The following is a 17,480-nucleotide window of genomic DNA, read 5'->3' as shown; positions in this document are numbered from 1 at the left end:
AAAAAGCAAAGGAACGGATTAGCGTTATCTGTCACGTATACATTGAAGCATAAATGAAATGCATTGTTTGTGTCAACAATCAACACAATTCGAGGATGTACCGTGGGCAGCCCACAAGAATCACCGTGATTCCGGTGCCAACACAGCATGCTCACGGTTCATTAACCCTACTAACCAGTACCTCTTTCGAATGTAGGAACAAACTGGAGGAACCTCATGTAGTCACGATGAACTCCGTAAAGACAGCAATGAGAATTGAACCCCAGTTGCAGGCACTGTAGAGTGTTGCGCTAGCCACTGTGCTACCATGCCACCCCGTCGCAGTGTATGATAGCACCCTGGGGAATGGAGGGACAGAGGAGTACATGCACATAGTTCACTGGAGGTGTTGTCACAAGTAGAGAGGATGGTGAAGAAGGCATCTGATGCACTGGTCTTCATAGCCATTGTCATCGTCGTTAGCACACATCTGAAATTTCCAGTTGGCGGACGACTTCCTTCCACGCTGCTCTGACATATTGGGAAATCATGTACGTGGCAGGTTACAGCAGTGGTTTGTCTTTGACTTCTGCCAGGCGAGTTTAAAGAGATCACCACCTCTTGCAGTGGATGACCAGGACGTCCGCATGTCTTGTCGTGCTCTTAGTGCTCCACCAATGCCTGCTGGCCTGCCTTCTTGACCGTTGGACCATCAGTCGGTCTCCTCCGCTCAGTCTGCCAGGCCCAGACATCACACGCTAGGACAGAAAAATCCCCTACCTCACCAAGGGTCGAAGACCCGTCAGCTACCCTCACCTGGTTTGACCCGTCTGCCGAGTCGGTTTACCGGGGTGTGGCCACTGTGCGTGTTACAGCTACTTGGAGCCACAGGTGAGGGCTGAGCGCCAGGTGGGGACCAAAGGTGGACACGCTGTCCTGAAAATGGGCATGGCAGGCCATCCACCAGAGGTGCTACCCCTCCCTAGACACACCATACACCCCTCTTCATAGTCAGGACACTGGATATAAGAGTTAAGATGATATGCTGCAGTTGTACAAGATGTTGGTGAGGCCGCATTTGGAGTATAATGCACTGTTTTGGTCACCTTATTATATGAAGTATATTATAAAACAGGAAAGAGTGCAAAGAAGATTTATAAGAATGTTGCCAGGACTTGAGTTGAAGTCCTGTCAGGGTCCGGTCCGGAATCCGTGTTCCGGGTTTTGATCCGGTCCGGGGGCTCCGACCTCCGGGTCCTGCAGTTGTCCCTCCCGTCACCCGTGATCTAGTTAGGACCCTCCTGGCTCAAGGAGGCACACCTGTGACTCATTGAGCTGCAGGAGTTTATAAGGGGCCTTGGGACAGGGACCAGGAGGGTGGTCTTTTTGTTCTGTTTCCAGTTTCTCCACCGGCTCCGAACTCTTCTCTGCATTCTGTTATCCTGCCCGGGCTCAGATCTACTCCTCATCATGCTTCTCTGCCCCGTACCAGTACTGCCAGGTTGGTCCTCTCCCCCACCTTTCTTCCCATGCACTGGTCCCGCTTCTCCGCTCATTTGTTTTGTTCGTGCGGTCGCGCTGTCTGCTGGCTGTTCCTGATTTTCTCGTTATCATGACTGTTGTGTTGGTCACCCTGGACCTATGCCCGTTCCTACCCCTTGCCTCCGTCGGGCAGGCCCGGCCGGTCTGCCGCTGCCCGGCGGGGTTCTGCCCCGTCCTCCTCTTCCGCCCGAACCCTGGGATTGTGCACCGCACCCGCCTAGGGGTCTGCGTCGTGCCCAGGCCTCCGGTGTTTCCGCCTGGGAGGCGGCCCTACCCGGGATATATGCGGCCCGCCCAGAGAGGGCTCTCTGCCAGCCTATCTAGCCACCTAGACCTGCCTGAACCCCGGGGACCTGTCTACCTGAACTCGAACTCCGGGAGCCTGTCTACCTGCCTGAACCCCGGGAGCCTGTCTACCTGAACTCGAACTCCGGGAGCCCGCTCCGCTCTGCCTGCCTGAACTCCGGGAGCCCGCTCCGCTCTGCCTGCCTGAACTCCGGGAGCCCACTCCGGTCTGCCTGCCTGAACTCCGGGAGCCTGTCTACCTGAACTCGAACTCCGGGAGCCCGCTCCGCCCTGCCTGCCTGGACTCCGGGAGCCCGCTCCGCTCTGCCTGCCTGGACTCCGGGAGCCCGCTCCGCTCTGCCTGCCTGGACTCCGGGAGCCCGCTCCGCTCTGCCTGCCTGAACTCCGGGAGCCTGTCTACCTGAACTCGAACTCCGGGAGCCCGCTCCGCCCTGCCTGCCTGGACTCCGGGAGCCCGCTCCGCTCTGCCTGCCTGGACTCCGGGAGCCCGCTCCGCCCTGCCTGCCTGGACTCCGGGAGCCCGCTCCGCCCTGGCTGCCTGGACTCCGGGAGCCCGCTCCGCCCTGCCTGCCTGGACTCCGGGAGCCCGCTCCACCCTGCCTGCCTGGACTCCGGGAGCCCGCTCCGCCCTGCCTGCCTGGACTCCGGGAGCCCGCTCCGCTCTGCCTGCCTGAACTCCGGGAGCCCGCTCCGCCCTGCCTGCCTGGACTCCGGGAGCCCGCTCCGCTCTGCCTGCCTGGACTCCGGGAGCCCGCTCCGCCCTGCCTGCCTGGACTCCGGGAGCCCGCTCCGCCCTGGCTGCCTGGACTCCGGGAGCCCGCTCCGCCCTGCCTGCCTGGACTCCGGGAGCCCGCTCCGCCCTGCCTGCCTGGACTCCGGGAGCCCGCTCCGCCCTGCCTGCCTGGACTCCGGGAGCCCGCTCCGCTCTGCCTGCCTGAACTCCGGGAGCCCGCTCCGCCCTGCCTGCCTGGACTCCGGGAGCCCGCTCCGCTCTGCCTGCCTGGACTCCGGGAGCCCGCTCCGCTCTGCCTGCCTGGACTCCGGGAGCCCGCTCCGCTCTGCCTGCCTGGACTCCGGGAGCCCGCTCCGCCCTGCCTGCCTGAACTCTGTCTACCTGAAACCCAGCTCTACCCTTTAGTGCCATGACATCCTCATCCTGTCCTCCCCCTAGTACTTCAGTGTCTGCGTCCTGCGTTTGGGTCCATCCGGCCGCGTTCCTGGCAGAACGACCACCCCACGCATGGACCCCACGCAGGCACTGGAGGCTAGTTCTCGTTACCCTGGGGTCCTCTCTGCTCTGGATATCCCCCCTCCAACCTCCCCAACCATCCTTGGCCTTCCAGCCCCGCTTTAGTCGCCAGGAGGCTCCCTTAGAGGCGGGGGGGGGGGGAGGGGGGTGGTTACTGTCAGGGTCTGGTCCGGAATCTGCGATCCGCATTTTGATCTGGTCCAGGGGCTCCGAACTCCAGGTCCTGCAGTTGTCCCTCTCGTCACCTGTGATCTAGTTAGGACCCTCCTGGCTCAAGGACGCACACCTGTAACTCATTGAGCTGCAGGTGTTTATAAGGGGCCTTGGGACTGGGACCAGGCGGGTGGTCATTTTGTTCTGTTTCCAGTTTCTCTGCCGGCTCCGAACTCTTCTCTGCATTCTGTTATTCTGCCCGGGGTCAGATCTACTCCTCATTGTGCTTCTCTGCCCCGTACCAGTACTGTCAGGTTGGTCCTCTCCCCCACCTTTCTTCCCATGTGCTGGTCCTGCTTCTCCGCTCATTTGTTTTGTTCGTGCGGTCGTGCTGTCTGCCGACACTTCCTGGTTTTCCCGTTATCATGACTGTTGTGTTGGTCACCCTGGACCTATGCCCGTTCCTACCCCTTGCCTCCGTCGGGCAGGCCCGGCGGTCTGCCGCTGTCCGGCGGGGTTCTGCCCCATCCTCCTCTTCCGCCCAAACCCTGGGATTGTGCACCGCACCCGCCTAGGGGTCCGCGTCGTGCCCAGGCCTCTGGTGTTTCCGCCTGGGAGGCGGCCCTACCCGGGATATATGCGGCCCACCCAGAGAGGGCTCTCTGCCAACCTATCTAGCCACCTAGACCTGCCTGAATCCCCAGAGCCTGTCTGCCTGCCTGAACCCCGGGAGCCTGTCTACCTGCCTGAACCCCAGGAGCCTGTCTACCTGCCTGAACCCCCGGAGCCTGTCCATCCGGCCGCGTTCCTGACTAGTCCACAGTCATAAAGAGAGATTAAGCAGGCTGGGAATTTAAACCTTGGAGTTTAGGAGACCAAGGGATGTATAAAACCTTTAGGAGTTCAAAGCATACCATATACAACCTTGAGATTCATCTTCTTGTAGGCAGTAGAGTTCAGGGAAAACCCCACACCGCAAAGACAGACATGTATCCAATGTGTGAGAAAGAAAGGACAAATCATGCAAACAATAAGAAAGCAAACAGACAATCCACAAACAAGCCCTTCATGTGCATTGTCTTTTCCCCAAGGAAAGGAAACAAATAAATCAGAGGGCAAAGGTTTAAGATGAGGGGGCAAGATTTGCAAGTGACTGGAGGGACAACTCCATACGGAGGTGGTGCTTATACGATGCAATGGTTAGTCCTTCAACACTTGGTCACTAATGAGATCTGGCATCTATTAATAACTAGTGTAAATGGCAATAATGACTAGCACTAAAAATAATTTGTTAGAATCCTTTGGATTTGGTTCTGATCTCTGTTTAAGCAAGGTCCTTACAATCCTCAGAATGTTTTCCAAACAGCCAGTTAGCTTTTCTATGCAGTTGCTCTCAGAAGTTTAATTAGGGATTTATGACACAGAAAGGAGGTGTTAAACGAATGTCAACTACAGCAAAGTGCCAATGGAATCAAAGATTAAAAACTGTAATTCAGCTGACTGCAACTGAAACCACTTGTGAAAAGTAGAAAAAACAATGGATGTTTTGTCTCCATAAAAACTGAACACAGCAGATAATCCAATCACAATAAAAGTGTTTATTTGCTTATTTGAATACCAGGAAGAAATATTTGTACCTTAGAAAAAATCTGAAATATTTTGAATGAAGCAGTTTTATTCATGTCTTGATCGTAGCCATGATACTGCAGTATCTGTTTCCAAGCCACCCACGTTAAGGACTCTTGTCACAATAATCTCCCTCATTTTCCTATCCACGTAACTGTTACAAGACACACACAACGGCACCAGCTTCCAGGGTTTAGATGCTCAAACTCTCTGGAGCATGGATAACTTGCAAGGCCCCTTTAATAGTTCAGGACCGTCAAGCTAACAGGCAATCATGTTTTGGGCACCAAGAATTGAGTATTTAAAGAGCACCTGGATGGAGCTCAAGTCCAACCAGAGATATCGTCTAGCGTTTTCTGCTGAGTTAACATAGAACATAGAATAGTACAGCACATTATAGGCCCTTCGGCCCACAATGTTGTGCCGACCCTCAAACCCTGCCTCTCATATAACCCCTCCCCACCTTAAATTCCTCCATATACCTGTCTAGTAGTCTCTTAAACTTCACTAGTGTATCTGCCTCCACCACTGACTCAGGCAGTGCATTCCACGCACCAACTACTCTCTGAGTGAAAAACCTTCCTCTAATATCCCCCTTGAACTTCCCTCCCCTTACCTTAAAGCCATGACTCTCAAACATAAAGACATCTCAAACCAGTTTTATTTATGTCTTGATCCTAGCCTTGGATACTCCAGCATTTGGGTCCAAGCCACCCTCATCAAGGACTCTTGTCACAATAACCACAGGAAGTTTGAAGTGTGCCAGCATTTCCCAGTGACATTTGATACTTCACCTGCCTTTAAAGGATAGTCTCTGGGGCATCTGATGTTTCTATTGAATGAGTCACCAAGGTCAGCTAATTTGTGCTTTATGAAGTGTCTTGGCCTGAAACATCGATGGTTTGCTCTTTTCCGTAGATGCTGCCTGGCCTGCTGAAATTCCTCCAGCGTTTTGTGTTGTGTTGTTTGGATTTTCAGCATCTGCAGATTTACTTGTGTTTGTAATTTGCACGGTTATCATTGCATTGCAACATAGATGACAAGAGCGATTCGCTACTGGATAAGCTCAATGCATTCTATGCTCACTTTGATCATCAAAACATGGAGGAACCTTCACGATCTCCCAAAGCCCCTGATGACCCTGTGATTTCAGTCTCTGAGGCTGACGTGAGAGCATCCTTCAGGAGAGTGAAACCACAGAAAGCACCCAGCCCAGAGAGGGTACCTGGCAGAGTACTAAAGACCTGTGCTGATCAACCAGCTGGAGTGTTCACCTGCATCTTTAACCTCCCTTTTTAGAGGTCTGAGGTACCCACCTGCTTCAAGTAAGCTTCAATTATATCGGTGCCTAAGAAGAATGTGGTAACCTGCCTCAAAGACTATCATCCAGTAGCATTTACATCCATGGCGATTAAATGTTTTGAGATGTTGGTGATGAAACATATCAACTCCTGCCTGAGAAGCGAAATGGATGCGCTACAATTTGCCTCACAGCATAACAGGTCCACCGGAGATGCTATTTCATTGGCTCTTCACTCAACTCAAGAACTTCTGGACAGCAAGGATGCATACATCAGGATGCTCCTTATCAACTACAGCTTGTCACTCAATACTATGATCCCTCAAAACTAATCAATAAGCTACAAGACTTTGGCCTTGAAAACTCCTTGTGCTATTGAATCCTCAATCTCCTCACTTACTGACCCCAGTTAGTTCAGATTTGCAACACCATCTCCCCCACAATCTCCATCGGCACGGGTGCACCACAAGGCTGCGTGCTTAGCCCACTGCTCTACTCACTCTACACGTAAGACTGTGTGCCTAAGTACAGCTCCAATTTAAGTTTGCTGACAACATCACTGTCCTTGGCCCAACCAAAGATGGCAATAAATCAGCATGGAGGAGGGAGATTGAAAATCTGGCTGAGTAGGGCCACAACAACTGCCTCTTACTCAATTTCAGCAAGACCAAGGAGCTGGTCATTGGCTTTAGGAAGAGGAAACCAGAGGCACATGAACCAGTCCTCGTTAGAGGATCAGAAGTGGAGAGGGTCAACAACTTTAAATTCCTTAGTGTTACTACTTCAGAGGATCTGTCCTGGGCCCGGCACGTTCAGTAAGTGCAATCACGAAAAATGCGTGGCAGTGCCTCTATTTCCTTAGAAGTCTGCAAAGATTCATCATGACATCTAAAAGTGTATAGATGTATGGTAGAGAGTGTATTGACTGGTTGCATCACAGCCTAGTATGGAAATACCAATGCCCTCGAATGGAAAATCCTACAAAAACAGTGGATTCGGTCTAGTCTATGAGGGGTTAAGCCCTCTCCACCATTGAACAAATCTACATGGAGTGCTGTCATAGGAAAGCAGCATCCATAATCAGGGACCACCACCACCCAGGACTTGCTCTCTTCTCACTGTTGCCATCAGGAAGAAGGTACAGGAGCCTCAGGACTCTCTGCAACAGTTACTACCCCTCAACCATTAGGCTCTTGAACAAGTGCAATGCCACTTTTAACATGTTTTCAACATGCCATCTTCACCACCCAATCCACCTACGTTGCCAGTTTCAGGGAACTATTGACTTAAACTCCCAAGGTCCCCTGTTAATTAGCATTTATTGGTGCTCTACCATTTGCTGTATATATCCTACCTCTACTTGAATTTCCAACATGCAATACCTGCATACTTCATGTTGCAATTATAGTTTCACTCAACTTCACTTGCCCCACTGTTCCCACAATCTATGGACTCACTTTCAACTACTGTTCACCACATGTTCTCAATACTTATTGGTTATTTATTTATATTTCTTTTTTCTTTTGTATTTGTACAGTTTGTTGTCTTTTGTACATTGGTTGTTAATCCTGGTCATTGACTGCATTATGATTCATGGATTTACTGAGTATTCACGTAAGAAACATAGAAACATAGAAAATAGGTGCAGGAGTAGGCCATTCGGCCCTTCGAGCCTGGACTGCCATTCAGTATGATCATGGCTGATCATCCAACTCAGAACCCTGTACCTGCTTTCTCTCCATACCCCCTGATCCCTTTAGCCACAAGGGCCATATCTAACTCCCTCTTAAGTATAGCCAATGAACTGACCTCAACTGTTTCCTGTGGCAGAGAATTCCACAGATTCACCACTCTCTGTGTGAAGAAGTTTTTCCTCATCTACATATACAGTATATATTTTGATAATAAATTTACTTTGAACATTGTAGTTTGTACTTTTCAAGCGTTTTAATCAATCTTATTCTCATCAGGAATTCTTTCAATAATAGTGTAAATTATTTAAAGAAAATGCTTCAAGGTTATCTTCCCTTGAAACGTTCTCTATCTGTGTCCTCTCTGCTGCCTTCTCACTTGCAAATACCAATTGGGAGTCTGAATTCTTTAAGGGCACAAATATTCAGAATTTTGCTTTTGACATATTACATAACTATAATGTTATCCATCAGCCATTAATAATTATTTAATTGTAACTTTCTATTTTCCTATATAATACCAAGGATCTTTTGAATTTTGGACATCCTGTGCTATAAAAATGAAGTTAATCGTGTATGTGTCAGAAATACTCTACAATACAATATACAGAACTGCCTTCCCATTTCCATATCCCTGATGATGGGTTGTGTACTAATTCAGATTAGGCTCCAATAACCAATGCAATTACCATTTATAATCTTACATGTTACAGTTTTCTCCTGAGGTGGCATGTACGAGCATCACTCACAACTGCACCCAAAACAGTGCTGTTTCTTCCATCAGCTGGTATCTACAGGAGCTCTTAGTACTGTCAATGGTCAGGAAAGTTGGGCCAGTAAATGTCCAAAGAGGAGACCAAGTTTTTCATATACCTTTCCCAAACAAGCCTTTGGCTGTCAACATTTTGGGGTTTCTCTTGTAGCCCTGACAAAAAAAAAGCAACACCTGCAGCTTACATTTATATTGGCACATTTAGGAATTGAAGAACAACCCAGGGCATTTTAAAAGAGCATCTTCAAAAAAAATGCGATACTGAACCAACAATAATAGGACAGATGACCAAATTATTTATTCAAAAAGATTTGTTTCAAAAGGAACTTCCTAAAAATGGGTTGATTTAGGGAAGAAATTTCAGAACTTGATATCTTAAGGCATAGCCACCAAAAGCGAATTGAATGACTATGGATATATCTGAAGGCTGTGGGACTGGATGAGTAAATTATATATATTTTAAATAGAAGGACAGCTTAATAGGTGTCTAATGTTGATCAACCACCTGCTGACTAGAGGAAGAACAAAACATAGTGTAGGTTAGGAAACATGTATCAGAATTTGGATGATCCCCAATTACAAAGGTTAGAAGATCAAACAAAAGTGTCCTTGAATAGTAAAGTCTGGAGTTGGCAAATATATGAATGAAGGTTACAACAGTAGCTAAACTGAAGCAGTTGTGAAAGAAGGTAAGAAGTTACGGAGATGGAGATGGCATTGATTTACTATCTGAAGATCAGCTCAAGATCAGTGAGACTTGTCCTTTCCTGAAGCTAAGTGCAGTGGGTAAAATTGTCAAGGCAGACAAGAAATTCTCAGGACACATCATTTTAACCTGAAATGAATTGGATGCAGGAAAATCTGGTGGACCTTCCACTTCCTCCCCATTGTGATCTCATTGGTTCTTTCCTAAACCTGCATGAATCTCAATAAACAAAGTTTTCCATTCTCTGACCCTTGTCCAGCAGTTCTGCTGAAGAAGGGCTCATGGTTCAATTGAAATCTTTATAGCTTTAATGTAGTAATGTAGTCTGATTAAAGAACTGTGCTAATAATAAAATGTTATAATATTAAATTGCAGCAAGCAAAATAACTGTAGTAAAGAGGTGATGATGATGTTTCTATAATTGTAGATATCAAGAATGAAAATAGCCCTAGGTGAATCTGGAACATACTCTGGAATCAAGAACCACAACTCAAAAATGCATACACTGACCACAGGTTGAAGTGCCATGCAAGTGAAAATTAGTTTCCTCTCCCTTCAAAATATGTAAAGCTGAATCCTGTTCAATAAGGTTAAACCATGAATGCCAAGTTTGTCTGCAGTGTCAAAAGGAAGTATTTTCTTCCTACTTAGCATAGATGAATGGAAACAAAATCCAGCATGTTATGTTGTAAAACCTTGGACCAATGTTGTGCAGACAGCTTTGAATAGCAGTGATGCATGTGGTCACTGCAAAAAGGAAGAGGCAGTAGAGTAATAATGAAAGAATTTTGTTAGTAATGTGCTACATAATGATGTTAATGAAAAATTAATTCTCTCAAAATATGTTCTGTTTTACTGCAGTTATTAATTGATTGCAAGAGTTTACCATATATTTTTATGATGCAGTTTTATCATGAATTAGCACAGTAGCAAAGAATGATTCCAGGATGTGGCCTACATGGTGAGGTGTATTGTCATACCAGACTGATAAGTTAATGCTTGGTTGACTTTGGTTGTTTCATCAAAGCTTTCCAGATGGAAATTCCTTTCCAGATGGGATTTATTATGTTTTTGTTGTTGCAAACCTCTTTCTTAATTGTACTTTAAGACTCAGATCTGCGGCTTTTCTAATGTCTATTTTCAGACTACTGACTGTGTTGCTAGGAGATGCAAAATATGATCTCTACTTTGAATAGTGAGTTATATAGAATAGTAAGTCCAAATATTTTTTGCCCTACAACAATATGGAATACTCCTTTATTTTTGCAACAATATCCCCATTTTCATAAAAATGTTAAACTTGGATATTTGCTTTAAAGCATGCTATGCTTCTTAAAGTACCACTGAGGTGGAATATTTCAATTCCACTTTGCAGTCCTGGGCATGATCAATCCTTCTTTGCTTTAATGATGTGGTGCCTGATGGTCCTGTTATTGTAAATTAATGTGTTGCTGTTTCTACTCTCTGTTTTATTAATTATAACACAGGCCAAAGATGGATTCCATGCTATATCATATGCTGACCCGTCTTGGTCTCAATGAAGTACAGTGTGCCCCTTGTTGCTGCCACATTATCAAAATTTCCACTGGTTTTTAAAATCAGATTTTATGCATCACTACTTTTCCTACTTTTCCAAAAGGGGCCAATGAAAGGCAAGTGCGAGGAAGTGCAAGGTCGAAATGGGGAATAGAGGACAGAAGGGGGGATTTGTTCTCCTGCCTTATCCATGTCTCTCATAATGTTATATATCTCTATAAGGCTACCCCTTAGATGCCCTCATTACAATGAAAATAAACTCAACCTATGCAATCTCTCAACAGAACTAAAGTCCACCAAACCTGGTAAATCTCCTCTGCCCTTTCTCCAGTACAACTGAATCACTTCTATTTTGTGACAACCAGAACTCCACAAAGTAGTCTAAACTAGTGTATTATAAGTTTACCATGCAATATCCCAGCATTTGTGATCTACATCCTGACCTATGGAGGTAAGAACAACATGCCACCTTCACCACCAATCCACCTATGTTGCCAGTTTCATAGAACTATTGACTTCAACTTCCAAGGTCACTTGTTAATTGGCATTTGTTGGTGTTCTACCATCGCTGTAAATGTCCTCCTCTACTTGACCCTCCAACATACATCACTTGCATACTTCATGTCACAATTATAGTTTCTGATCCTTGTAATCACCAGTGTCAATGTGTGCTAAATGTTTTCTTTGGCTACGGTGCCCCTTCAGCCCTGGGATTGGGCACAGTGCTTTTAACAATGGGCTGTCAATAACTTCGACAAATTCATCCTTCCAAAAGAAAATCTGCAGGTGCTGGAAATCCAAGCAACACACACAAAATGCTGGAGGAACTCAGCAGGTCAGGCAGCATCCATGGAAAAAAGTACAGTTAACATTACGGGCCGAGACCCTTTGGCAGGATTGGAGAGAAAAAGATGAGGAGTAGATTTAAAGGGTGGGGGGGAGGGAGAGAGGAACACTAAGTGATAGGTGAAACTGGGAGGGGGAGGGGTGAAGTAAAGAGTGAGAATTTGATTGGTGAAAGATATACAGGGCTGGAGAAGGGGGAGTCTGATAGGAGTGAACAGAAGGTCATGGAAGAAAGTAAAGAGGGCAGGAACACCAGGGGTTGGTGATGGGCCTCCTCTACTGTCGTGATGAGGCCACACTCAGGTTGGAGGAACAACACCTTATATACCAGCTGGGTGGCCTCCAACCTGATGACATGAACATGGATTTCTCAACCTTCCAGTAATGGCCCTCCCCTCTCCTTCACCATTCCCCACCCCCTTTTCCTTCTCTCACCTTATCCCCTTACCGGCCCATCACCTCCCTCTGGAGCTTTTCTTTCTTTCATGGCCTTCTGTTCTTTCCTATCAACTCCCCCTTCTCCAGTCCTGTAGCTCTGACACCAATAACTTCCCAGCTCTTTACTTCATCCCTCCTCCTCCCAGTTTCACCTATCACTTTCTCTCTCCCCCTCCCCTTTTAAATCTACTCCTCATCTTTCTTTCTTCAGTCCTGCTGAAGGGTCTCAGCTAGAAACATACTTTTTACCATAGATACTGCGTGGCCTACTAAATTCAACTTTCCACTTTCCATAAAATCTCAGCATTTGCAAGTTAGCTTCTCCTTTAAGTTGCTTATAAGACTTCTTTGTGCTTAGCTAATCTGTTGCTTTCTAATTCTGTAGTTAATTTAGGTCAGGCTAGTCACAGTTGAAATGTGCTTTGAAGTCCTCAGAAATTTGTTTCCAACCTTTATCGGTATACTGTTGTGAAACTGACCTTTTGATGCACCATCAATAACTCTCTGAGACGTGAGGCGAGATATCGGCTTTTATTGACTGGAAGAAAGAACAAGCCACAATTGACCACCATGCTACATCCTGGAGACTCAGGGCTGGGCTCAGGCCTCAATCGCCTTTATACCGGGGTCTGTGGGAGGAGCCACAGGAGCAGTCAGCAGGGGGGGCGTGTCCAGACAGGTATATGTAGTTCACCACACCTTTAATTGAGCACACCCCGTTAAATTTCACCAACATGTTATTAGTACTCCCTCACATATTTGAAGTGGTTGAGATCTGGATTTATGACTTAGGAAGAAAATGTTTTGTCCTAAAAAGTTTGAGACCTGCTAGTATATTAGCATGTCGAGGGATCAATTTGAAGGATCATGAGCTCAGAACATTGATTGTTTCTATTTCCACAGATGCTCCCTGATGTGATGAGTTTTCCAGCATTTTCTGTTTTTGCTTCAGGTTTCCAGTATATACATTAATCTTTTATTTTCATTTACACATATGACTTTGTGAGGAAACAGCTAGTTTAAGCAGCCACTTTACGCAGCCTCAGTTCACCGTTTTCACTTCTGTCTCAGTTTTTTTCAGATTTTTTTGCCAAATTTTTAAAGATAAATGGAGCATATTTCAAGATCTTCTGGACATCTGTTTCAAAACTGCATTTAATTTCTAAACAAATTACTTTGAAGTTCACTCACTTTAAATAGTTGCTTTTGCTGAGCTCATACAGTATATTCTACTTTCCATTAATTGTTTTATTAAAGCAGTGAACTTGGTGTCCTCCCTGAGTGTGGTTAATAGCCTTTAGAAATTCATTTAGCTTCAATTACCTCCAGCATAAAAGTCATTCACTTAATAATTGAGGCATGGAGTTCCTCTGATCTATCATTTAATAGAAGCATTCAATGTGGACCTCAGCCATTCTATAGGGAGAACCATGCCTGGTTTTTATTTTTATTTGGAGTTAGAGTGTGGAATAGGCCTTTCCGGCCCTTCGAGCTGCACAGACAAGTAACCCCTGATTTAACACTAGTGTATGCTGATTTCATCCAGTGCGGATACCCCTGAGCCCAGGTGAAGAAAAGGGATTCATTCCACTGTGCAATTACCTCTACCAGAAAGTAAGAAAGCGTAGAGATGAAGCACAGGGTTGGAACGGTCCTAGAAATTCGAGCTAGGCTTTCAAAGGGAAATTTAGTTTCACTGTGAGTGAGGCAGGCAGTTTGATATTGCTTACTCTCATTGGGCAAGCTGCCAGATTCAACCAGTGCTCTGAGCTTACCCTGAGTATGCTCCCCATATAGTGCTGAGTCCAAGGTTAAATATGGGAATGGATTAATTTTATCACAGTGTCTTCAGGAAACAGTGAATCTATTTAAGTCATATCAAGACACAATAGACCGGTCGTTCTGGTTTTAAAATCATTTATGAAAGCTGAAAAACCTTATTTGTGACTAGGCAGTGAGTTCAGTAAGTGAATGCTGCATTTAATTGATCTAGTGAATACATTTAAAAACAGTGCTTCTAATAAAGATTATATTTTATTGGCATGAATAGTTTACTAAGACTTCTCGTTTTTTGCCATGCAATAGTAAATCTAAAAAGAAGGTAGTGTATAGAACCGTGTGGAAATGAGGAGATAAATAGGAAATTTAAAGAGTATCAATAATATGAGCATTGGAATTCAGAGGCCAAAACTGAGACGTTTGCCCATATTAATACATATTCAGAATTTGTGTGGCTCAGGTAGAATTAGAAAGATTCAGACAGTAGGTATGTGTATAACAAGGAATCAACACCAACTAGGTTCATGTTTTACATCTGTAGACTGAAAATCTTACTTCATGGAAGCAGCTGTGTAAGGAAATGTGGTTCAGCGGTGTTGCTGCTGCCTCACACCTCTGACAGCATGGCTTCAATCTTGACCTCCGGTGCTGTCCGTGAGCATTTTGCCCATTCTTCCAGAGACCATGCGGGCTTTCCACAGATGCCCCAAGTTCTCTTCACATCCCTAGGACTATTTTCTAAAAGGGGGGATAAAGTCAAACCTTAGAGGTGCAAAGGGATGCAGGATTCCCTAAAGATTAACTTGCAGGTTGAGTTGGTGGTAAGGAAGGCGGAAGCAATATAAGCATTCATTTCAAGGGAACTAGAATATAAAAACAAGCATGTAATGCTGAGGCTTTACAAGGCACTGGATAGACCACAATTGGAGTTTTGCGAACAGTTTTGGGCCTTCTACCTAAGAAAAGATGTGTGGCATTGGAGAGGGTCCAGAGAAAGATCACAAGAATTACTCTGGAAGTGAACGGGTTAATGTGTGAGGAGTGTCTGATGGCTCTGGGCCTTTACTCGCTGGAGTTTAAAAGAATGAGGGGGGACTCTCATTGAAATAGATTGAATATTGAAAGGCCTAGATAAAGTGGATGTGGAAAGGATGTTTCCTATAGTGAGAGAACCTAGAACCAGAGGGCACAGCTTCAGAATCGAGGGGCATCCATTTAGATCAGAGACGAGGAGGAATTTCTTTAGCCAGAGTGTAGTTAATAGTGAAATTCATTGCCACAGACAGCTGTGGATTAATTGGCCTCTGTGCATTGGTCCTAGCATGCAGATGTGTGGGAGAATCTTCAGGGATTAATGGGAACATTGGAGAATATTAAAATTTGGGATTTGTATAAATGACGACATGATGGTCGGCCTCGACTCTGTGGGCAGCTGCTTCCGTGTTGCATGAAGTGAGTCAGGCTTAGAAGTATTCTGAAGAAAGGAATGTGTTAATTAGAGCAGTGCTGTTACAGAAGAAAAGTCCAACTGGGAACAAATAAACCTATGGAGCCATCTTGTTCAGGTAATCACAAAAGAAAATAAAAATTGCCATTATTAGCACATAGCTGGAAGAAAACTAAAGGAAATCTACTGTTCCTTCAGCAAGCTTTGATGAATGTCCTGATGTGGTCCAATGTCAAGTACAGGGGGCAGAAATTGGAGATGCAAGTCACCAAGGTGCTATTGACGCAGACTGAAAGGAAGAGTTAAGGTGGTTGAGTCTAGCAAGGGGAAACTGATGAACAAATTGAAATAATCAAAGTGATTTAAAATTGGATGACTTGGTTACAGTACTCATTGGGTGGAATAGTGAATCAATTTGTTTCTGTGTATTGGTTGCTAGCATGATACAGTGCCCCAATTGCTAACTTTAATTATTTAAAAACACTAATTTGTAAGCAAAGAAATATTGGTTTCATATCTGTCCTTGCATGGCCATTGGATAAGCCTCTCAAAAGGCACAGGTATTTTCAGTCTTCAGGAATATATTTAAGATACGGGTTTTCTGAAGAGAACCAAAGGTGATTCGTTGAGGGTCAGTAGGTGAAAGTTCAAAGTTCATTTATTATCAGAATTACATATGCTATATACAACTTTGTAATTCGTCTCCTTATAGGCAGCCACAAAACATAGAAATCCAATAGAATCCATTAAAAAGGCAGAAAAAAGGCAAATTGTGCAAACAATAAAAACATTCAAGTAACATTCAGAACTGAAGTTCACATAAGTGAGTCCACAGCCACGAAACCGGTCATCACTGCAGCCATTATAGGAGCCCGTTAGTTGCAGGCCACAGCCTCAGTTCAGCACAAAGATGAGTAAACCTCGTAAAGATGAGTGAATGGGGGCCTGACGTATAAGGATGAGTGAGAGTTAAAATGTGTGTATACAGAAAAGTGGATGGTAAATGATATAAAGGCCTGTATAGAGACCAAGTTGCAGACTGAGATACAGCTATTGTCTAAGAGTGACTGGCAGTGAGTTAGTGAAAGTGTGTAGCTGAATATATAAATTCATAAGAGACTAAATGGGCTCTGTTCAAAGATGTTGATTTTGCTGGGAATTATTGACCCATACATGTTATTATTGGTGTGCAAATTGGCTAGTACTCTGACAAGGCAGAGAGAGAGATCCCATGAAGTGTAAATCTCCACAGTCATCTCATTGTTAAATACCTCCTGATTTTCACAAAGTTGCAGGATTTGCAAATTAATTGCCAATTAAAATTAAGCCTTGTAATTAATTGCATAAATGCCCTATTAATAAAGTAATAATTACTTATGACTAGCAGTCAAACTCGCTATCCATAACATGAACAATCATAATTGTAAAGTCTTACTCCGCCAGACTGTATATTGCTTAAAGAGAATTAACTCACCAGCTTAATTGTTTCTTAACTTTTGTTTCTCTTTTTGCCTTAATTCACTCCTAGTTTCTTTTACTCTCTTGTTTCAATATTCACAGAATTATAGGTGCTCATTTGCATAGAACTCACTGTCCCTTGCTGTTCACCAGTCTCCCAGATTCTTTGTCATAGTCATCATTTCTATGTTATATAGCTGTCATAGCAACACTACAGGCAAAATAAATGTAAAGACTAAATATACTAAACCAAATCCAAATTACATAGTATCCTACAAAAACGGTTCCTTCCAGTAATTTGTGCTTTCATCATTTATACATTATGTGACTCATTTCTAGTTCATATTCTGCGTTCTAATCAATGGTTTAAGTTAACAAAACTGTATAAGTATAATATAATGTAGTGGTTAAGCAGTCACAATACAAATTAACCCAAACATTGACAGCAAAGTGATCATAATCTTAGCAAGAACTGATGTCTTAAAAATGTTGAAAAGCACTCGTATACAAAAAAAATGATGGCTCAGTTCATGTGTGAAAGTTTGACGTAACTGGAGCTGTTCTTTCTTTAATCAACTTTTATTATCTTGTCTTTATTCTGTTTCCTAATCTTGGCCTAGTCAAAATAATGGAAGGACTATGGCAGATTTTA

The sequence above is a fragment of the Hemitrygon akajei genome, chromosome 12 (genome assembly GCF_048418815.1).
Source record: "Hemitrygon akajei chromosome 12, sHemAka1.3, whole genome shotgun sequence".
NCBI lineage: Eukaryota > Metazoa > Chordata > Chondrichthyes > Myliobatiformes > Dasyatidae > Hemitrygon > Hemitrygon akajei.
The sequence above is the reverse complement of the archived record's forward strand: the minus strand, read 5'-3'. Positions refer to the sequence as shown.